The 26,159-nt window shown below is 31.2% G+C and overlaps 1 protein-coding gene across 1 annotated transcript in view; it reads left to right on the top strand.

Annotated features, from left to right (window-relative positions):
* The first annotated feature begins 1,049 nt into the window (after positions 1 to 1,049).
* The window catches only part of LOC100167818 (broad-complex core protein), an 81,132-nt gene continuing 56,022 nt past the window's right edge, over positions 1,050 to 26,159 (top strand). The window contains exon 1 of the mRNA XM_008182358.3: positions 1,050 to 1,234. The gene's annotated coding sequence lies outside the window, so the exon portion shown is untranslated. The remainder of the gene's footprint in view (positions 1,235 to 26,159) is intronic.

A 26,159-nucleotide genomic window follows, 5' to 3' on the forward strand; every position in this document is an offset into this window, starting at 1 on the left:
ATTATAATATAGCTCCACCTGTAACCAAATAAAATATATACTCTTTGTATAGTGCCGGGGCAGTAAGCGAAAATAAAATCATATATACCTAAACACATTTTATTGTCATTTTCATTTCGTGGAAACGAAACGCGTCCGCCGAAACGACGCGGCCATTACACACACCCGTAGATTATAATATGTAATATATGTATAAAAGATTTCTACCCCCTGGTTGAAATCTCAAGGGCGACTAGAGAAATAGTGGTGGAGCGCCGCACACACACACACACACACACACACACACACACACACACACGTTATGTACGTGTTTCACGCACGTATACAGGATATATTATAAGTATATAATATTATGGATATATACCTATGCGAGTATAATATGTATGCGCATTGTGCACGAAATCAACCCCACTGAGATGAAACATACCTGAAACACGTACCTATATAGAGGTACCTATGCTGCCGAACTAGCGGCACCAGCTATATATATGACGGCGTCTGGTTCTTTCCCAACAATAACCGGCGGCGTCATATATACATATTATAGTAGCCGTAGTGCAACAACGGCAGCAACACAAATGATAATGCTGTCCGGTCGTCCCTTATAATAGTGCGTTTGTGTGTGTGTTATATGAATGTATAGGTATATATAGATGACGGACGAGTCTTGTAGTAGTATTGTACGACGACTACCCGAGTGTTATATATTATTTTTATTATTATTATTATTATTTCCCTTTTACAAAAACTAGTTATTCGTTTGCACCCCGTGAGGAACGCGCGCGCGCACGTTTATCGTCGCCGTCAACTATTTTACGTCTAGCCCGCCACGACCGACCTCACCCGGAATTCCTTCGAACGATTTGCAGCTGCCCCTTCGCCGCGGCGCACCACAACAAGAGATTTTTATTTTTCGTCCCATTGTTGAACTATGCACCACTACCACTACCACCACCACCACCACCACCACCACCAGCACAACCACCACCATCATCACTATACTACCACCTCGATTTCCACAGCCACCACCACTATAATAGGTGTGCTACTACCACCGTAGTCGTCTTGAACGATCTCGCTCGACTCTGTACAAGAATAGCGTGGTAGTGGGTAGTCGTAGTTGTGATATATAGTGATAGTGACCGTTTTAATTGTGGTGTGTAAATCGTGATCGCCCGATCTCTTGCTGACCCTTTCCACGGATATTCAATTTGCCATATTCTACGTACACCAGGTAATAATAACTTACAAATATACTTTAATTGTATATTATAATTTATTTATTTGATAATAATATGTTAATTTGTCGATACGGATATCAGGTATTCAGGTATCATATACAAATTTTTTTTCATTACCTATACGTTCGCAATAAGACCTTTATATTATTATTTTTATTATTGCGTTGTCTTCGACTTGTATAGCAGTGGATTGGTTTAATATTTTATCAAATATCGATGAAATTATTATAATACTCGTTTATCATATTACACATATATTACGAATATCTACTTTGTGGAGCGGTACTAGCTCTATAATGTATACCCGTTGTCGTCACGTAAACAACCCTTAGTTCTCCAGCGCTCGAAGACTTTTCCCCTCCAATCATTTGCGGCCTGCCCTATTCCATCCCGCTACTATAGCCAGTAGCTGATAATAATATAACTTATATTTACCCATATGACAGTAATATAAAGTTTCAAATAAACGTGGTTATTCAATTTTCATTTTTACAATATAATACGTGATAAGTTTAATTCACACGATTGTCATTGACTTTTCCAGTCGTATGGGGGTAAACTGTAAAGATAGTTGGTGCCATGGTCGACTATCGAAGTCTTTGAAAAAACGCGTAGGTCTGATGTAGGTTATATTTTAAGAACAAAATAGTAAGCTTTTTAATTTTAATCTACTTCAATTTAGTATGTTGATTTTTTTACTTTTATTTTCAACTTAAATGCAGGGGCATGTAGCAACAAAAACACGTGATATCAATATTTGCAAAATACGTACATGTTATTGAATCGAATATAAATTAGTTTCCATCATTATAATACGTCATATAAACATCAAACCTTGTGCCAATTTTTCGCAGTATAATAGCAGTGGTCTGCAGGAAAAAAACAGTTTTCCTGTAAATATTTTACGACTTTTTTCAACCACTAATTTATTTATGTATTATTAATTTATTATCTTGTTTAAAATACTTTTAATATGTTTTAACATGAAATACAATTATTACACTGATATCAACTATTAAATATGTATATATTCACACCTGTCTGCAGGCTGTTTGTTTCCTCGGTTCTTACCTCCAACTCTGTAAACTATTTGAGATAATAATTTTAGTCTGGCTTTAAATTAATACCAAACTTAATTTGAACAATTATTTTTTATTTAAAAACGATAACTCAAAACATAATAAAAAGTGGCTAGTTATAAACGCATCGCATAGATTATATACTAAAATTAAATGTTTGTTAAACTTTTAAATTAAAATTATTAAACAAATAAACCTTATAAATGTGAATAAAACTTGGTTTGATGGTAAATTATAAATTTATATTTTACTCGATAATAGTTTCAATTTAAACCCATTAGATTTGCTAACCAAGTTTTCAATTGTCATCGTGATGGTTTTCGTCAGTCAGATTATATATCGTTCAGCATCGTATTTTCCTGTAAAACCATGGTATACCTACAACCAAATTGTCAAGAATTTTGCAACTTATTATATTAATGTGAACTTTAAATTTGTGTAATAAAATATATTAAACAAAAATGAAACAATCTAAAATAAATCATTTTGTCACTTAGATAATTGTTATATTAATTTGGAATAAGTATTTTATTATATGATGATGACTGTAAGTGTTAGTTGATAGTATAATATTGTGTGTGTTATCGTATATTGTGTAGGACCATAACCCGTTTTTTTTCGTTACAACTTGTTTGGTAATGCAGACAAGAATGTGCCATAAAACCTATCGACTACATTAATGTAGTCTGTGATTTATACCAAGCAGTCGTCTACATTGTTCTTAAGTCTGTGATTTAACGGTTTTTCATAATAATATATACGTTCGTTATGTCATTAAGTATATATATATGTTGCTTGGACGAATCTTATTATGTATTAATTTCAATTTACGCGTATAAAAATTTAGTTATGCAGGGTGTACAATTAGTAAATAACATTAATTTAGCTTATCTTTTTTCATTATTATTCAAATTTAAATTTGCAAATAATAGCATACCGTGCAAATTAAATTCAACCATTGGGCATTTAAAAAATATATATAAATAGTGTATAAAAAATACTCCGGTAGGCTACAAAGTACCAATCGCATTTATTGATGATTTATTTATTTAACCCAGTGTATGACTACATAAAAAAGGAAAATCTCATTATTATGTGTAAATGGTATAAGGATGATTATATACGTTTGTAATAATATTACTATTATTAAAGAAAATTATAATAATTTTCAATTTGCTCGGTTGCAGCGTAATATAGCCATGAAAAAATAAATATATAATAATATTATGAACTAACAAAAAGTTTATAGCTCGTAATTTTATTCGTTTCGTGAAAAGCTGAAAGAAATTCCAAATCAAATTATATCATACTGTTTTACATAACAATTAGTATGCATCGTGTTTTTTATTAATACAATCGGAACTCTTATGCGCATTTTAAATACACTTATATGCACACGTCTACAGCGGGGTGTCTGTGTAATGAACAAAATTAAATATAATACACTCTGTTGCATGCCGAAACGGCGAATTAACGCCTTCAGGTGACCTTGGGATACTATATGCGAGACAACACCAACAGGTGCACGAAGTCGGATGATTGTGACCAACACTGTACTGGGGAGGGTGGTGGGTATGTACCTGTACTTAATTAGTGCAACAGCGGATTATTGCATCGTGGAAATTATTCGAGTGTTGTGCAGACGTGTGTGTGTGTGTGTGTGTGTGTGTGTGAGTGATTCAATGTAATGTAATTATTATTGGACGTCTCGGGATTATAGCGAGAGATTACACCGGGGACGATGGGTTGGATACATGGTGGGTGGGGCAAATTCCTGTGCGCGGAAAAAATATTTACCGGAAAAACGTCTAGTAACGCGCGATGTTTTTTTTTTAGTCTCGGGTTAATTGAGTTATAGCGAGTAGTCGTCGCAGCCGTTTCGGATGGGTGACCGTCTACACAGCGTGCACACACACACACAAACACGCACACGCATACACACACATCGCGATTGGAAAAACTACGTCACCACCATTATTATTACCATATAAATATATTATATTAAAACGTGTTTTATATGTATATAGGAAACAAAATTATTATTAGGTATAACGAAAACGCTTTACTATATTACTGTCCGTCTGTGTTGTGTGCGCGAAGGCGAACGAACCGACTTAGTTGTTTACGTGTATTAATGGTATATGAGTATATTATAATATGTATTTATATAAATATACGATACTATATATTATTATGATTTTGGTGTATCGTAACCAGACACAGCCGCCGGCCGTTTTCAGAGATCCCTAGACTACATAGTGTAATATTTACGCGCGCGTCGATGTCGGGCACGGTCTCTCCCCGCCGCCCCACCTCCATCGCCATCGGGTCCGGCGGCGGCGTCTGCGTCAGCGGCGGCAGTCGTATAAATTACCGCTAAACCGGGGCGCGATCGCTTGCCGGGCTTGAGCGTGGACGTCGCACACGTATTAAAAACAATGAATGCGCGCGTGTGTGTGTGTGTACGCAGACACTGCCTATTCTACCCATAATGATAATAATATTATTACAATAGATTGTAAAAAAGATTGTACTGCGCGACGCTCGTCCGTCCAAAGAATCTCTCCGTTCTTTATAATATACCTCTAATCGGTTTTACGTTTTTTTTTGTCCGTTCTCGATAGTAGTACGTCCTAATTATAATGGGTTTCGGTGAAAAAAAACCTATATACAATACACGTTACACCGTGAATATTATTGAATTCTATGCAGTAGTCGCGTTTTAGGTACCACTAACTTACTTGACTTGTGCGTATGCACATTTTATTATTATTATAGTTGTACGTCTGGCGACGACCGAGACGACTGCGCTGTGGCTATGACGGCATCGGCGTGGGGGAAACCAGTCCCGATAAGTCGTAGTTCCTAATGCCGCGTGTTCTCCTATATGCATATAATAATATAATATGTGTGTGTGTGTGTGTTATATATTTGGCCGTCGACCAATTTTCGATGTCTGGCCCCCCCTCTAACTCCCGGTCTATCGTTGTCGCTCAACCCTTTTCCTCCCATCTCACCGGGTCAAGTCTGTGACCGACCGCCTCGCACAGACACACATGCAATACGCTGCACCGATTGTCTGTGTGCGTACCGAGAGACGAGCGATCTACGACGGAGACTGTATAATAGCTCGTTTTCTAAGGCCGCCGCCGCCGTTTGTGCATAATAATAATAACAACAGTCAAAGTATAAGTCCCACGCGATCGTTCACGAAATGTACGTAAATAGACATATGGAAATGAACGAGACTGCACGGGAACGGAGGAGGGAAAAAATTATAATAATATACGTGATTTACCCTAGGTCACCGCCGTCGTTGTGCAGCATCTGATAAGACATCCGCCGAATTTCGACGGCGGTGGTACGAATCACTCACGCCAATCACAAAACGCAGTGCATTATATAAATATACATAGGTGTTATTATGTACTTATTGTAATGGCTTACGTACGTTATAATACGTCGTCAATGCTGCACAGCGACTTTCTCGGTGACATGCGACGGAAATGTTCAACTCGGCCGTGCTGAATTATATCTAGAAATATAAATATCTGTGAACTACAATTGTAAATTTTGTTTCGAACAATCCGAAAATTGTCGATGAACTCGACCTCCGGAGCGAAAATTCTTAAAATAAAAGTAACGGAGCAAATTTTTATAAAAATGTCAATGACAGTATCGTTGTATGGCCCACAATCGATACTCGGATCTAATATATAAATATATTTATACCTATAATATTATATCCGTTCCAGTAAATGTATTCGAAAACGATTAAAAAAAAAAACACTTTTAAATAAATTCGTTTAATCTTTATTGCATCACAGATTGTACCACAAGTTATAAAACGCACACCGCTATGTGTTAAGGGGATGTCTGCCTTACGACAACCCTTTCGATAAATTTAATTTAAGTTGGCTACACATATATTTTATTGCATGTACGCGTATAAAATGTGTCTGTATAGTTTACTACCGTTTTTAATGCCCTAAGACGACAAAATTCGCATATGACTAAATACTTCGAAATTAATTCTAGCATTTTAAATAATATAAATACACTATATTTTCTAGTTGTGCTTTCAATACCTTAAACAATACCAAATAAATCAAAGTTAATGACAAAAATAAATGTAGGTACTTTGTATACTGTATAGGTATATTATATATTATATATTACACTTTTCTTTCAAGTTGACAATATAATATTTACACATAGGTATCATAATATGGCTAATAATGTGTATAAAATATTAATATTATAATACATATAAGTATGGGTAGTATAATTGATATCCGATATATCGTATATTATGTTTTTTCTCTATGTATAATGTATATGGATCGTATTGAACATTCGATCTTGCCATCTTGGAATACCTACTTGTAAATAATTTTCACGTTTAATTCGATAAAGTGTCCCCCAGGCACTCGCGAGTTTAAAGGTTTATTTTAATCGGTAAGACGGTATAACCACGCGCGTCTTACAGGCTCAAGTTGCTTTTTGAATGAAGATTCTGTTATTCGTGCAAACCGACATAAAAGGGTAGGTACGCTGAAAACGTATAGACTCACGCGTTCTTTAAACGTACGTGGCTTTTATCTAATATATATATTTGTTCACCATGGAGTTACATACCCAGTGGAATCGTAGTCCTCTCCCCCTGTATAATATGTATATCACGTGATGCAAGGGTGTATGTCCCGCCAAGCGAAAGAGGGTGCAATGACTGTAGTCGTCGAATTATAAATGCATATATTAAAAAATTGGCCAACTCTGTATTTATGCACAGACAATGAAATATTCAACCAAATGTTCTTCGGCATTTTTAGTCTGCGTATAATATGCGCGTGCTGCTCTGTATTATTCAACGAAACGTAATGTTTTATTCTCTAAATGCCCCGGCCGGATTGAGATTTTGTTGCTTTTTTCCGTCCGTACAGAAACGCCGTAAGTGTAATGTAACAACAATAACATTATGCTCTCGATCACGATATATATTTTGTACTCCTATCTGGCTATCTACGACCAAAACTGTTCACACGGATGCTTATCAATACGTATAATAATATGTTACGTGTTCGATGAATACGACAATGGTGTATTGCACTGAATAATAGCGTACACAATTTTTTACCATTTTTTTTTTCAATAATTATTATCGCAACTCTTACGTAGAAATATTGCGGACTCATTAAATGTACAGAACTTACAATATTATTATTTTTATTATTATTGAATAATTTGATGACTTTTTACAAATTCAAATATCACAACAAGGGGTCTGCACGGTGTTACAATAATGTGTCTAGAATTGGTGTTTGATAAACATGTTCAAAATCGTATTCTTCGCAAGACTCTATGTGAACCATTGATAAGCGTAAAATTAAATTTCTGATAACGCCAATTATTAGTGTTTAGAAAACAACTATATAATATGCCTTAATAATATTCTAATATGCTTTACATAAATGATAAATCAGTAGGTACAATCAATTATTATTGAATATCATACACTTTGTCATAATTATTGTTTAACACGTTTATCTTCCTACAATAATTTGAAAACCAAAACCAGTTTTTTATCTTCTCAAAGAATGTAGATGACCGATATACATAGGTATGGGGTGATAAACTTGGGTTGAATTTTAAAAATGTATAATTTAATGGGTTTTTTTTTAATCTGCTTATTTTTAAAAAATATTAAGAACTCAAGTATTTATTTATTTTGAATACTTAGGGTACACAAAATAAATGTTCATAATAAACATTAATTTTTCATTTCATTTTTCTACACTTTTATCTTTTATTCTAAGTTTATGGTAAAATATAAATAATAAATCCTCTTTATCCTAAACATAAAATGAATGTGTCATATACAAATACAATAGTAGATACATTGTAATTATTCGTAATTTGTTTTCATATCGACGTTAGATTGCTTCGTTTAGATGAATCTACCGGTGTAATAGGCAATAGGTGTACCCATACTTATATATTAATCATTTATCGACCAATTTCTATTACCAGAATATTAATTTCTAAAAGTGTAATATACAACTCAAAACTGATATAAAAACTAATATTTTCTGCATTTTAATCTCGTTCATATACGGAAATTATAAATTAAAACTAAATATAATCAAATTCAAACTAGAATTTACATTTTACACCTGCATGTTCAGAAGTATAATAGCTAACTATATTATATTATTATGTATTATATTAATTTTGCTATATCGTTTTTGTTTCAAAATAAGTATGCAATGATTTTTTTTGATTTTATAACACCTGTGTCACGTACATGCATAGGTATATAGAATAAATTTCTAACGAATACATTTTTTACACTATTCAAAAATCAAAATCAAATAAACAAGTACATAAATGTTTAACAAATACAATTATTATAACTAAAATGTTAATGAGTACTTATGAGTTATGATGCATTTAAAAACCTGCTATATAGATAAATAATAGATTCATCATAATATACTAATGTTTCTAAAAAGGGAAAATTATGTAAAATATATATTATGACGATTTTAAATTTCAGTTCATTGTATTGTGATTCAAATGTGATACCTAATCTAGCTATATTTTAGATCATTCAGTAAAAAAATGCAAATATACAACCTATAATTTCACATTTTCACTATTCATAATTTATTATGATACATTGATATGGTTTACCGAGTTCGAAATGCAAATGTTAAAGTATTTGTTTTTTAAATTCAATTAAAAATTATTACTATAGTATATCTCCATAAAATTGTTAGATATTTGTTTTCAACTGCATTACATTTTTAAATTGTTTCATAAAATCTCCAATTATCTCTGGATATAAATTGTAATTAATACACGCTTGAAGGTGTTGCAAGTGTTCCGGTAATAATTTAATAAATAGTTTGTTGCCAATATACCATCAAACATATTATATTCTTTTTCGTTTGTAACCCTAACTTGAAAATATCCCTTTTTATATTTTATAAAACACTCAATGCGGATCCTAAAGGTTGTAAGTGCATACGCTCCCTTGTAATTATACCTCGGTTGAATGCACTTTAATGCAAAATTTCTGTGAATATAATAAAGTTAAATCCAACTGCACCGCGTTAGACAAAAAATTGCCCATTGAAAAAGGTCAAAAAGTCTTCAGGAATCGATTTTTTAAATGGGTGAACAGTGCAGCGGTTTTAGTAGGTATATTTTGTTCAGAATTTACATTAATTGAATAATATTTCAGTTTAACCTTTATAATTTCAATTTTTTAACCCGACCTTTTTATTTAATTTATTTAAACTACAAATCAGTTCAATCTTAAGGTAGTCTTAATTGTATTATCTAATTACAATCTTAAAATGGTAATTGTTTTTCATGTATGAAATTAAAAAATAAATTAAGTCCAAGAACTTTTAAATACGATTAATATGAGAAACAAAAACAGTATGACACAGCAATGAATAAAAATAACTTGTTTTTAATGACGCAAAAGCTTTACTCTCGTGAGAACATTAAAATTTAGATAAATTAATTAACTTCTCTCTAGTCTCTGCAGTCCTTGTTTTCTATTTAGAACGTTGAATTTTTGTTACACCATTTGTTTGTATGTGACATTTATATTAAATTCATTATTTTCTAAGCTGGATTCAAATATTATTAAATCAAAATTATCTGATTAATAATAATAATAATTATAAAATATAAAATAATATGTACTTTAGTACTTGTAAGTTAAAAATAACAATATACACTAAAAAAAAAAAAATGTTATTCACAAAATATTTGTTCATTAATGTGATGTGCTAAACCGGATATACATTTATATATTAAGTATAGAAGGTATTCAACAAATTTATCTTTCGTCCACAAATTAAAATAAAAAATACATGTAGTTATAATAACAATATTGACACACATACAATAATAATAAGACCACCGAAACACAATTTATTAAGAGTAACACAGTATACGTTTTTACAATTACGCTTTAACCTGTTTTGTAGCCTAAGAAAATATCTTACAAAACATAAGCATAAATTAGCAATAAATAATAATTTCCCCTGTTATTATTACAATATATTTCCTTTGTTGAAAATTATCCAACAAAGAAAATGTTACGTTAAGAAGAAATATATATTTATATTATCAAAAATATTAATAAAACTTTAGCATACCTACTGCAAACATTACAATAAAATATAAAAAATAATTCACTTAACAAAAGATAATATTGTATTTAAAATAGATTATAAACGAATATTTCAAAAGTGTTTTAGCTCATATATATTGTCATTCAGTAGACCTATATTATATCTACGGGTTTGAAGCCCCCCCCCCCCCCCCCAAAAAAAAAAAAACATAAAAAATTATTGCATTAAAGAAATACATTTCTTTTTTTGTTATATGTCTATAATTTCGTAAGTCCAGTATATTCTGAGGGGTATTATTTTAAAATTATCTTTGACGATTTCGAAAATCCGCTTTAAAAATATTGAAAATGGTGGAGGAATACTTTGGGTATTATACGGAGCTTCTGAAACCACTCTGGTTTATATTACGATGACATTAATAATACTAAGATTAATGTAATATACATTATTAAAAAAAAAATTGATACTCGTAATCACAGATCATTATAATTTCGTAAATCTTAATAATCCACATATAATGTGTATATACAAGAATGTAAAATTATATTGTTTTTCTTTTAATCTTAAGAGCTATAATATATTATAATGAAAAATTAAGAGTACTTTATTATTTGATGAGATTATCTGATGTACAAGTAAATTATGATTTATGATAGTATACATTTTTTCATGAGAAAAATTTGAAGCAATCATTTCTTATAATATACAACTATCAAAATATCAATGTATATTAATAATTTACCCTTCCACGTCGCATGAAACCCATTAGAAATTTTGGTTACATTAAAAAAAATTATTCCATCTAGCATTGCAAAATTGTATGCATGGAAATGATTTACGACGCATGTTCGAGACACAGGATGTTATTTCAGTATAGCTTTGAATAAATCGTTGTTTTATTTTATTACTATTTGTCGTTTTTGAGGTTGCAATACATATAATCGCCAAAAGACTGTTCGTTCATACATTATGTATATATATCGCGCCTACACGTCTGATGATCGGGCCAACCGTATTACCACCGCTGCAGTAGAAATATGCGCACGACTCCCGAACGACATTTTTTTTCTTCTCTTTATTATTATTATATTTTGCACATGCCGCTCATTGGTTTTCCTTCAATTGAATGCGCGACGCGGCGGGGCTCATACACACACATATATTATATTATACATTTATATACATTATACACGAAAGTAAAAGAGAACATTTTATAACATTTCGACCATAGTGTTGTAATTTTTGAGCAAACCCGTCTCCTGCTGACGCTGTAGTACATTATGTCTATATATATTAAAGCGTATAATAGAATATAATGCCTGAATTTTACCTGAAAATCCTCCAAACACCTGTACCGTCGTTGGTGGTTTTTACTCCACATGCATGTGCATTATGACCGGCATTCCGTCTCTCGGGGTTTCAATCCCATTTATCTTCTATTTACCGATTCCGAGTCGATCCTTTACATAGGTACTCTGCAGTAGGTATAACACTATTAGGGCTCACGGCATTCCACTGCGTGGCAACTCGATAGAGCGTAAATAATATAATCATATTATTATTTTATTCTTATTATTATTGTTATTATTATTATTATTATATAGCACAAGCCTTCACGCTGAGACGAAAATTCGTTCATATAAAATATATAATATAATACATTACATTTGCCACTCGTTACAGCGCCAATAAATACGTATCTATGCAATAAGAAATCGTAACGTATATTCTATATATCATTATATAAAGAATTACCTTCTACAGTTTGACTTCACACATCCATAATTTAAACGAAAATTAACGTGATGTACATGGTGTATTTATTTATTATTGTTTAGGTCAATACTTTCATGCTGTGTAATATAATATTACCTTCGGCTAAACAGATCCTAAATATGGACCTGTATGGCTGTATATAATATATTATGCATGTATATAATATAATACTATGATATAATGCATCGGTGAAGAGATTTTTAACTTGTTAGTTATTTTACTTTAAATGAATTTAATGTAGGTACTACCGTGTATATATATATTAGAGATTATTGAAGTATAGATTTTTGAACCACAATGAAAATACGGATTCATAAAATGGTTTCTAGAAATCTGAGAATTTTTGAGTACTTTCAAAAGGAAAACCGTTATAGACCACCCCTTTCTCTGCCTTATCTCTCTTTTTTTTTAAAGAATTCTCGGTATATATAGTTGTTGGCAATACACTCATTGCACGTTTGCTACATTTCCACATTCTACATAAATGAGTATAATATTACACGATAACAATAAAAATGCATTATTACGTATGATTCAGCATTATGCCATAATAATGTAAGCACCTATATACTGAACAAATTTACATTTTTTTTTCGATCGGTCAACGAATAACAATTTATGTATTATGATTTGAATTTTTCCTTTTCGGTAAAACAAAACTGTTTTAAAATTACGATTTTTAAGCTCAAAGTGGTTAGGAATATTATTTAGTGCGAATAGTTTTAATATTCTTTAGCGATTCAGATTTAGTAATTAACAACTAAAAACGTTTACTGTTTAGTAAGTTAGGTACATTTACGAAAGTGTAACGAATTATTATTCGAATATTAATATATTTGGCATAATTTTTTACAAAGAATTGCAAGAGTATTTTACAAATTATAAATTTTTGGACAATATACTAGAAACTATTGCTGTCAAACGAATAATAAAAAGAGATTTGGAACGAAATTGTAAATATATGACATATAATAATAATTAGTTTTAAAATGTCTTTCGGAATGTCGAAGGAATGTAAAAAAAAGATTTTATATTTGACTGACGTACACAGAATGTACGTCGTAATTTGTGTCACGTAGAAGATAAAATAAAATAATAATAATAATATACAACAAATGGATAATCCCTTGTCCTACACCATCCGAATCGGCGCGGCAGCATTACAAGCATACAACTCGTCCCACCTACTCAAATTCAATCGAAATCGAACCAGACCGTGAATAGGTCTAATAGCAGTCGTCTGCATTATCGTGTTAAAATATTGCACACCACGTGTGGTTCGGACGACTACTTGTTCCGGAAAGAAAATGTTTTTCTACATAATATACCTACATAATATTGATACAAATATATGAATACTATACATTTTATAAATTTACATTTTATTCATTCAATAAATGCTGCTAGAATGCTAAGTGTTCATAAATTTTTTTTATATCATCAACTAAAAGTATACCTAGTCAGTAATCCAGGAAATGTTTAAAAAAAAAGTATCTATAAAAAGTACTTATATATAATATTATTATATGGCATACCTATATTAGATATGAACTATTTAAAATATTCTAAATCTTCTTATAATATAGTATTTTATAATAATAATATTATGTTTATAAACTATATATTATTTATTGTATAAAAATATCAATATATAAAATTCTTTGATATGAAAATATTTGAAATGTTAACATTACCTACCACCTACTTGTATTTTTAATCTAACCCGTGGTGGTATCTATCCTTAGTCTTGTTTATAATATATTTGTCTGACACAAATACAGAATTATCTTCAAACCAGTGTACCTCCGACGTTTGGTATACCATTAATAGTTTTTTTTTTTTTTTACTTAAATATGGCTGAATAATTTTTAATTTCCTACAAAATAAACGAATATGTTTACCAACAGTTTTAACAAACAACTACATTTTTATTTTAAACTCTTGATTTTTTCTACATATTTTACTGTAGGTACACATTTTTTTCATAATAAAATATAAATTCAAATTCTGGCTTGATTCCAAACCACTTCTTCAATAATTCTATTCTATTCCAGTATTTATTTCTAAATCATTTTCCCACACCTTCGGAGTCTCAGACGCGTTATTTATAAATGCTATACTTCAACAATATTATTCACTCTTTTGCAAATTATATTATTATTTTGCAAAACACAAACATTTGTCTTCTTCGAATTTGCATTATATTTTTGTCAAGCTAGATTTTGATATAGGTACCTACTACTTTTAGTATTCAACGATTCGAAGGTTTTTATTTCGACAATTTGTAATCATTTTTAACGAGGTCTCCAATTGCAACTGTTCAATAATACAATTGAAAAATGAAACAGCGTGACGTATATTACATATTTCGTAATGGTGTAGGTAGTTAACATTATTTACCATAGATTATAGCCGATAGGTACCTATTATTATAGTATACATATTAGCATATTAACTACTGCATGCCTATAAATATAATATTTCAATTATATACCTAATATATTAATTATATATAAGCTGCGTATTGTAAAATATACAGGGAAATTTACCAAGCATTCACACACATTTCATACCCTTTAATTGATCCCAATTCAATATTTTCAATTTTCAATTTTGAAAAGTACTTATACGGACCATATTTTTAAATACATATATTTTGTATACCATTTAGGGAGTATTTCGATTAAAACTCCTTTTTTCATATAAGAACAGCACTTTTTTCGCTGTAAATTGTTAAGTAAATGATTTTTTCGAAAACCTTATCTATCTAAATTGAAATTGGAATTTGGAACAAGTAATTTTTGAGCTATTAAACTTTCTGTACTATTGTACTAAGGATAATAGTTCTTAAAAATAGTTTTACATTAAATATAAATAAGATGAAATATTTAAAAATGCTTACTCTATTTATTATTTCTCAGATGTCAGACAATTTGTATACATTATGAAATATTAATGGATTACCTAATATTAATTAATTATAATACTTACCTATAATTCTTAAATAATCATAGTTTATAAACCAAGGTATTATCATGGTTAGTACTTAGTATATTATATATTATTAAACCATACATTGTAATAACTGAGAACAAATTAAGATATATTATATTATACTTCAACATTTTCAAAAAAATCATCGGTCAATTTGTCTTGGTTATCGACAATAGTTGATCACGAACTATTGATGTTGTTATTTCAATTTCAATCAATATTATTATGAGGTAACGATATACCCATGAGATTATCTACCACAGTTAGGTTAACTACTACAGTTATATTGCTACGTACTGGTGACTTGCTTGACACATAATTACATTATTCGAAATCATCTTGCCATGTAAGATATAACAAACCAGTAACCCTTACTCCTGAAAAGGAAGGGTTTTATTATTAAAATTCTAATATTACCGACATAGACTAAACCGCAGATGTTAAAAATGGCTAACCGTAGAGAGATGAGATGCGAGGGTGATATATTATAATATGTAGTAGGAAAAGGATCCATATGGGTCTAGTAATAATTACACTAGTCCAACTTGGTATACGACAAGTGTACATGAGCAACGGAGACTCCCGCAGTGATCATAGAACGGTCTACCATGTGATGTAATACATGCAGTGATAGTCAAACAAATGCGTATCTATGAATACAGCTGCAAATAGACATTTGAAGCATATGTGCGAGCGTGGGTAGTAAACACGACCGTGGGAGCGAATTGTCGAATTGTGCACTTATCCCGCGTAAGGGACAGGAGAAGTAGAGTGGTATAGGGCCTCGAACATCCCATATTCAGACATGATTTACCAGTACTAGGACGAGCACCTTCACGCCTGTCGATCTTTTGAAATATATAATTGGACTAAAATTAATTTTGATCAGCGATATTTTTGGACTTAAAAAATAAACGAGTTTAAAACATGTATTTTATAGACACTTAGAAATATTCGAATATTCTGATACCTATATACACATTTACAGTTTAAATTTTAACGCTTGCATTTTGAATAAACAATTAATAATAATTCAAGTCTATGCAGTTATTTTACAACTTTACTTCATCCTGTTCCACCAACACTACCTGTACGTGAGAGGACGCTACAATATTATATAGGTATGTCGATTTTAAAATGTTTTAAATACTGCCATGTCCTATCATTACGATATAATTATAAAGTATAATAATAATATTATATTCCTAATACATAGTTCAATAGTTGCACATCAGTGAAAGTCTTGAACATTTTATCCATTTTCTTTTTTTCTTTTTTTGTTATTTTACAATATCAACATTAATGTAACAGGTAATTTTACGTTTTAATGTTCTATTACTTAACCCATAACTTCCAATAATATAAATACACTACAGATGCAAATAAACAATATAATATTATTATCTTCCCAGTTCCCGAATGACATACAACAATACAGCTCGATTTCTTACCTATTTAGCTGAATCCTAGTGTAAATCAGTAAAATATACAAACATTAATAATTATTACATATTCAATAAATAATAATAGTTAAATATAAAAATATTTTTACAAAATTACCTAACAAACGACCCTTACAAAACAACCCGATAGCTTGAAATTGTTTGGGGCAATTGCACCAAAATAGTATGTTCGTGACGCCACCCGCCACCGGTTGCACTGTTTAGGAACCTTTCGAGATCTCGGCTGACGACCTAGAAAAACAAATTAGTATATTTAGACGATTGAATCCCGTTGGCCTTGTTGTCTATGCACAATAGTCCCGTTTCGTTTAAATTGCAGCAACCGCCCGAATTCTCTAGTTTCGTTTCGAACAATAGTGCAACCATTTCAGTTTTTTTTTCGATAGTAATAATAATAATACTCTTTGTTTCTTTTTCTTTTTTTTTGGTCGTACAATCGCCGTTTCTAATCTCTCGACAATGGATTCCCCTATGCGTGTGTGTGTGTTTCTTATTTGTATGTTTCATTTTTTTTAACGTGGCGGCTATATGCCAACCGACGATGAGCCTGACCCGGTGCAATATACGAACAAGAAAAAAAAATTCAGTACCTGTCTCTACACGTAGAAAAAAATAAAATGAAACCAGAAAACCCGTCTAGTATTTCGCCTATCCAACATTTATATTGTTGTTACCTAACCACGCGACGGTCAACGTGTATGTGTGTGTGTGCGTGCGTGTGCAAGCGGGCAGGTCATCTCGTGCATTTCTCGTATAATATACCTATAATATCCACGTGGACGACGAGCCGAATACAATGGACACGCGAAAATGTATATGTGGCCGGGCGCGCATTCGACCTGGGCCAAGGATATTATTATTATAATTCGGCGGGACAGGGCGGATGGACGCGCACGTTTATTATTTTATATTATTATAGCCCCTCGACTCGTACTATGGTTTATTTATTATACGGTCGCACGCACACAATTTGGTCGTCGTCGTCGTCTTGGTCGTAACCGCCGCAGCCGTCGCCTGCACAACCGCCGCGCCGCAGCCGCCACCGCCACCACCACCACTCGCGTCATACAGACGAAATTGTGCGCATCCAAACCTACTTGCGCGCTAGTGTGTGTGTGTGCCGTAACCTTGTAACAGCGTCTGCCGCAGAGTGCACAAACACGGGCGCGCGGGTGTTCGTCTGGACCGCCGAAATATGCAGTTCTCCTCCGCCTCCGGCTGCTGCTTCTCCTACTTCTCCTACCAATCGTTTTCGGTTCGGCTCCGGGAGGTTAAGTCCGGTCACGGCGTGTATTATATTATTGCTGAAGCTATACGTACGCACAAGCTCACGCACACACACGTACACGTGCGATTTATAATATATTATTTATTATTATGTGTGTGCGCGTCTGCAGACGCGACTGTGCGACACTAGGAATTAGTGGTTCCCAAATAACGGCCAGACGGTGGTACTCGACTTGCAAAGATCTAGCCGAGTGCACTAATAATATATATATTGTCACGAATAAAATCACCGCGATGGCTGTCAAAAATATACCGTATACGGATGGTTGATATTCCTCATCCGGCGCCCGCGAGTGTATCGCACCTTGCACCTATCTGTAGGTGTGTGTGTGTGTGTGTGTACGTAGTACTTGGTTTTTTAAACGATAGTTTTTATTAGGCGATTACCACTGTATTACTTATATTATTATTGTTATTATATATTGATTATCGCATTATCAAATGGAACCGGTTTTATCACTCGCGTGGGATCGTCTTATTTATCTCACGTGCGGCGCGTGGAAAAATCGATGACGAGGTGATGCTTGTGGTACAGGTCAGGAGAAGAAAATCGTGTTTTATTGACGTATCAATAGTTAGCACATACCTACTATTATAATAGATACCGACACGCCGTCAATTATTGCACAGTTGTTATTATATTTTGATATTCATCTTATATTATATAACTTATAAGTGGTTTTCCAAATACCGCGTTAAAAAGATATAATTTGGTAACGTTTTATATGGATATTAAAAATAGAAGTCACAAGCGAATAATAGAATCACATTATGGAATTATCACAAAATCTACCTCTTTGCTTCAGTCCGTTTATTTTATATAGAAGGCGAACTATATAATAAGTACATTATTATATAAAATTCAACGAGAATAAAAATAATATCGTATTATTAATTAGTAACGTATAGGTAACGTAGGTACGATGTTATATTAATATTATATCTATTATATATAATGCGAAGAACGATGGCAACGATGAAAGTTCCTGTATTATTATTTATATATAACCGGTGGTGTAATTTATAAGCAAATGATTATCACAATTATTAAAATATTATTTAATAATACAATTATTATGCATAATATTCCGTACAGAATTTCGGTATATTATTTTATAACAGAATAACAATAATATAGCGTTAATGTACAATATATTATATTATGCCATATTATATTATATTAAAAAAAATGATAAATATTTTTACGGTATATATTATTATTATTTGCAAATATGAAATGGATTATACTTATTTGCTACGTAATGTTTTTATCGTGCAGCGTATTATCGATTTTATGAGCGGTTAGGGGTTAGGTACCTACCTATATTTTTCTAAATACCTAGTGATAATTAAATTAATATATTTGATAATGATAGGTCACTCCCTTGAGGTTCTGATCGGAGTGATGAATCTATTGAATTTACATTGATGTGTGTGTTTTTTTTGTGTCTGTCATCTGTGTCATCTTTTGGAAAAATAAAAATGCTTCGATTTTCTTTAACAGCATATCCTGGTAGCAAAGTCAATCTAATTGGTTTTTTTTGGTAAAAATATAAAAAATGTCCAATGGGTTTCAAAAACTTCAGGAAACAAAAACTGAAATTTTTACGCAAAAACAGTTGTCAAGTGTAACTCTATCCGTCTTTAATTCGAGAATCCTTATAAGTTGTTACAATGTGGTTGATAAATATTTAAGATCCATATTATGCACGATTTTGTTCTATAATCTCGAAAATTATCAAATTATTTTGTGGTTAAAAATTATAAAATTTTCAATTTGTACCTATAGCTGGTAAATAATAATTTAAAATTTAAAACTAGTATTATTGAATTCAAATTTAACATTTAACACATCCATTTCAGTGACTTTAGACCCTGAGTACAGCAGAACAATACCCACTTACTCGCTTCTTGTTCTATGTGCATACATTGTATAACTATGTATTTGTTTAATAATAATAATAAAAATAATAATGTGTTTAATTAAAAAAATTTTGTATCTGATAGATAAGATCATATGCTAGTTTTATCCCTTCATGGTTGCTAACGCGGCATCTTAGGTACCTAAATGTAGGATTTTATTCATTCTTTTATGCGTTTAACAAAGGCATATAATATGATTATTAATTATTACAATTTAAATAATCTACTTTAACTCCAAAAAATACTTCAAAGCCAACATGTATATTTGGCGTATTTTTTTAATATAAAAATATATAGAATAAATTAATTGTAATGTGCACATCAGTACATCACTTTTGGAACTTTTGGCGATTCCAATAATTTCGTTATTTTATACACCCATATAATATTTTGCATTTCATTTGAAGTTGATTGTTGAAACAAGATTTATCCAAATATTTGATGCTTGAGGTAGGGGCAAGTTCAAAATATCAGGTAGAGCCTATGAGCCTAATCTTGCAAGGGCACACCCTGCGACTACGTCTGCGTATAATAGTAAATTAGTAACCGAATAAAATTTGATGAAGTAACTGAATAATAAATTATTATGATTTAAAATAGAATACCTATAATTAATCAGTTAATTATAACGCACTAGCGTCGAAGTGTGCATATCATGATTAAATGATGTATGGTGTACCTATACCTATATATGGATATTGGATTTATATATGTATATATATATATATATATGAATATGATAATGTAATAATATAATGAAGTGTATAATATATATAGAAGCCAGAAGGACAGAAGGTATATTATGTATAATATGTATTAGGTTCCAAATATTCTCTATAATCTAATAGGTATTGATCGTAAATAATGATTTTGAAAGCAATCCACTTTTACACGGTAAAAGTTATTATATGTTATTACTTATTATATACGCTTTGTACTCTGTTGCAAATTCCATTCCAATATTGTTTTTTTACTAGTGAAACAAGAATGTAAATTGGAATAGATAGATTAATATTCAATCAAATATACATATACGAGTATACGACTGGGAGATTTTAAAAGATATTTAGTTTTTTTTTATATATTATATTATGGTTTTACGACGATAAGTATTTTTTTCATTTTAGTGCATTATCCATATTACCTTTATTTAGACTTATGACGTACTGATGTACCTTACTATCTCAATTATTTTGGGATTTTATAGAAACATAATAATAATATATACCTAATGGAATATTTTTTAACCATCAATATATTTTTATCTCGTGGATTACATTCTCCTAAAGTCCCACCAGTTGTGACTTGTGAGTTGTCAGTCTGCTACTAGAATATAAATATAAACGTAATATGTAATGTTGTACTTAAAAAATATTTTTATTTTTGTCATTGAAACTGTTTTAATTAATTAATTATACTTTCTGTTTAAATTGAAGTATAGGTACAAATATATAGTCATATCGATTTGCTACATCGAAATGAAAGGTTTAGAAATTTTATCTGTTGATTTATTTTCAATACAGTAGTATTTTAATCCGAATTATTAGGTACCATTGCCTGTTATATAAAAAATTATTTAGTCATTATGCAAAACAGGTATGGTGCAAAAATTGATTAACTACCTGTTCGATCATATTATTTTATATTTAGTACATAAAAAAAATATAATATACCTTATACCTATCATACATAATGTTATATATTATATAGGTAGATATTATAATTATATTCATAAATTGTCTGTGCCCCTTATTGGACGCAATGACAACTACCTGCACGTATGCTGTGAGTGTATTTTAGGTATAAATACTTGTACGCGAAAAAAAATAATAACAATAATAATAAAATAACCATCGTCGCCAGACGCAGTTTGCGCCACCCGTTAGCGGTGCCTCACCTGTCCACGTTTTTAGAATTTATCATGCACATATTAATTTTGCCCGGCAGACTAGTAAAGTATCCCAAGGTCAACAGCCCGTATAGTGTCTGTCTACTGTCTAGCTTACATAATTTACAAAATGCAACTCCCATGGCCATACTATATAAACACGTATATATATAATATAATATACTATTATAAATGTATATACTGTATTTACAACAGTCCTATATATATTATATACTATGGTTCACGGAAATGGCGATGGTGGCAGCAGCATTTAAATATCGTTTCGTATATTTGTGTGCGTGTGTGAATTTGCCTGTTGATCGTCCAAATTTTATATAATATTATACCGCCACCCCTACACTCCACCATGCCGCTGCCGCTGTCGCCACCGTCGTGTTGCTGGCAATCCAGTGAAAAAAAATGAGGAAACAGCTCGTAAATTTAACCGTTTAGGGGAAAAAAAAGAAAACGACCTGTTTACTGAAAAGGGTTGGTGTAAAATAAAACGGTTTTGCACCCCCATATAAGTTTTAGAATACATGTATATGGTACCGTTAAGCGACTATGGTTTTTTTGCCACCTTTCAACTGTACGCTTTCTTCTATTTTTTTTTCTTATATCATTCGTTTCACCAACTATCAACGCCCTGCAAAATAATAAAATGTCTTCTTTCTGGACTCAAATATATTTTGATATAGGTAATATTTGTTGTAACATTGTTTACGTACAAAAATAAGTATAGCACTATAGCCGTATGGGTAAACATATGATCGGCGCGCGAGCTTGTTGTAGAATACAAACACGGCGGAGGAGGAATTATGGAAGAAGAAAAAATATGTTTGGATGCAGTTTTATGCAAGATTAAAATTATAATAAATATGCATAAAAGTGCAGTAGAATATTATCAGACGTGCAACATGAATTACGCGAAACCTGCAACACGCGTGAGTTAAGGGGAAGGTAATTATGTGGGAACACTGTAGTTGGCCGCCGCAGGGACTCGGTACGAAAACACATCTTGGCTAGTAATTGGATAATATCATAATGTTTATTAATGACGTATAATTTTGTGTCTTATATGATTTTCTTTCCTCTCTTTCACAATCTATCTCTCTTTCTCTCCCTCTCTGGAAAATCTGTCTGTATGTTTTTCTCGCTAAGAAATAGGAGTATAATAATATATATTATATACCTGGTACGAATCATTTCGAATGCATGGATTATGCAGCAGACGACAAAGTGCATATATATATATTATAATGTATATATATAATGTAATATATCATAGTGGTATATAGGTATACCTATATATAATATATATATATATATATATATACACTCACGGGGTGCAGCGCATTTGCCACCGATTCGTTGTTCTCCCGAAAATGTAAAACCGGTTTAGAGAATATTTTTGCACCGACCGCATTATATTATGCACGTCAATACAATATATATATATATAATATGTTTGCATAAAACGAATAAATGACCTCTAGTGCAGAGACCAAACACCAGCAGGTTATAATATTATAATGGCAGCATATTATACTATCTATGTCTACCTATATCAAATGCCCGTTTGCTGCTCAGAGTATAGGTAAGACCGTACTATATGTGTATATACATACATCGACGTTGCATTCTTAATGATTGCGATCTGCAGTATACAGAAATGTTATTGCAATAAATACACTCGAAAATTGTCGCCAATCTCGGTTAGGTTTGAGTTTTGTATACTACCTGTGTAAGTAGTTTTTTAATAATATGCACGTTGTGACTTGGTGTGGACCGGCGATCAGAAATTCAAAAATTTCTCACTGCCGGCCTTTTAAATAAATGTCTGTTTCGTCACAACTATATTTTCTGAAATAAGGTCGACTGAAATGCGAAATTATACTTCATAGGTATATAATATATTCGACGTACAATATTTACATACAAGTATTATTCGATTTAACTAAACGTTTCGTCACTCGTAAATCACCATTCGCCAGTGATTATTAAGTTAACCAATTGAACAATTTACATACGCATATTGTACATTTGTAAAATATATAATGTTATTATAATAATAAATATTAATTGTGCGCAGCAAAGCTGCAATTGTTTAAGCGACTAGGTTTATAGTTAACATTTCTACACCCATTAACGTCAAATTTACTTTTTTTATTATTATTATTATTTATTGTCTACACCTTGTCCATATGAACTATTATACGTATTATATAAAAAAATATGGTTTCTAAGACGTACATATTGTTGGCCATTGTGCGCTCATTATATTATATTGGCACATGACGTGTATATAAACAGAAATCCGTATCAATATATATTAATTTGATCATGTTATATTATAAGTAGCATTAAAGTCCAATTCAATAGCTATCAATTATTAGCTATTACAACATGTAGATATGTGTACAAATGTGTTAACGGAACAACAATAAATTAATAGGGATGAATTTCTTCCAAAAACTAAAATACATTACCGACCAAGATTTCGGTACACACACACGCGTACGACTTGTTACATTTTTATTCGACTTGTATTATAACTTGTATTATAACATGCATCACGTATACACGGAAACTTTGGATATACATACAATTATCCCGTGTCTACCCTTAAGGTATTATTTTAAAAGTTGTTGTGTATCTGCATATATTTATTATTTAGTGGTAAAATAAATAATTATGGCTCGACCATAATATGATGTACCTACTGATATAGACTATTTATCAGGTATAAAGTGCGTAAACATGTACAGGTGATATTATAATGTTTCGTTCGTATATTATGATGCGGACATACGCTAGATATATAAGATAATATATTTTTCAAAATGATACTTAATATAAAAACTATGAAAATATAAAATAGCCTATTATTTGCATATAATATTTAAATATATTTTGTATAACTACAGCATTATGTTATAACTACGTTAGTAGGTATACAAAATATGTTATACCTAATAATATAACGTACACTCCTAAAATCATTATCATTAGGCATTATTTATTCTAAACTTATTATCTCATGTAACGGACGTCTGTATAAACATAATATAATACTTAAGTATTACGTCAACATAATATTTGAATAATAAATATACCATACTACCATAGCTATACCACTATTAAAATATAGGTATTGTCAAAAGACGACTGCCAATTTATGTTTCAATAATAAATGTCTATTTTCAAAATTCACGATTTAACAAAACATTTTTTATCAAATTTCGTAAAATTTAAATTAAATTTTTTAATGTATGATACGTATAATGCTATACTCTAACTGCAGTAATACTGTAATAATACTATATGTATGCACTATAAATGGGTATACTATAGTATGCACTATGCAGTGAACTGTAAAGGAATATATTATCAGATTTACACATTATGTTGATAGGTAATAGGTATACAAAAAATTGACTTACTTATAGAAAAGTTATCAATCCGTAATCGATGGTTGGCCGTTTGTAGTTAATCGTAACTGACGAGTGATGATGACCTTCACGTGATTGACACGTATTGGCTTACATACCTGCAGATATTACATATTATCTATTCTCTATATAGGTATATCTAATATTTTTGTATATGTTTTTAATAATTTTGAGTTAAAAAACCCCTTAAAATTAAAACATTAAATTAGCTAACTGAATACTTTTTATTTTTTACATAGTACCCCGCCCTTAAACGATTGCCAACACGAATGCATAATAATAATAATAATAATAATAATAATAATAATATTATGATTTTTGTCGTCGGACGGTTTGCTGTGTAATATATTGTATCACATTCCCGCGCGCACATTATTGTTGTTCAATCACGCTCATTTATATTGCCTAGAAACATTGAGTCTCTCTTAATAGGATATTTCAGCACATTTCAGATCGTCGTTCGTTGTGAAACTATATCATAATAAAACACACATAATATTATGTAATTAATTATAACATTTATCAATATAAAAATATAGTATTACTCTAATAATATATGGCACATTGACCGGCTGTTATGCCGCTTTGATAGCCATCGCTTTTTTTTAGAAAAAAACGTATCTACTATAAATTAAAATAAACATAGACGCATTGAGGTATTAGATAATAAGTGTCTAGACGCTAAAAGGTCAATTCTAGCTTTTTATCATCGTCCGAATATTATGAGTTGCCTTAACCCTTTCCTATGCGCAAACTATATATTATGTACTTAGCCACTTAGGTACGTACAACGTACATAATACAATGCATGTAACACGGTCCGTTCGGAATAATATTATATTCGCATTTCACACTGCAGCAATGTAAAAGATAAAGTTTAACTTTATACCGACGGTTGCGCTT

Source organism: Acyrthosiphon pisum, chromosome A1 (genome assembly GCF_005508785.2).
Source record: "Acyrthosiphon pisum isolate AL4f chromosome A1, pea_aphid_22Mar2018_4r6ur, whole genome shotgun sequence".
NCBI classification, from domain to species: domain Eukaryota; kingdom Metazoa; phylum Arthropoda; class Insecta; order Hemiptera; family Aphididae; genus Acyrthosiphon; species Acyrthosiphon pisum.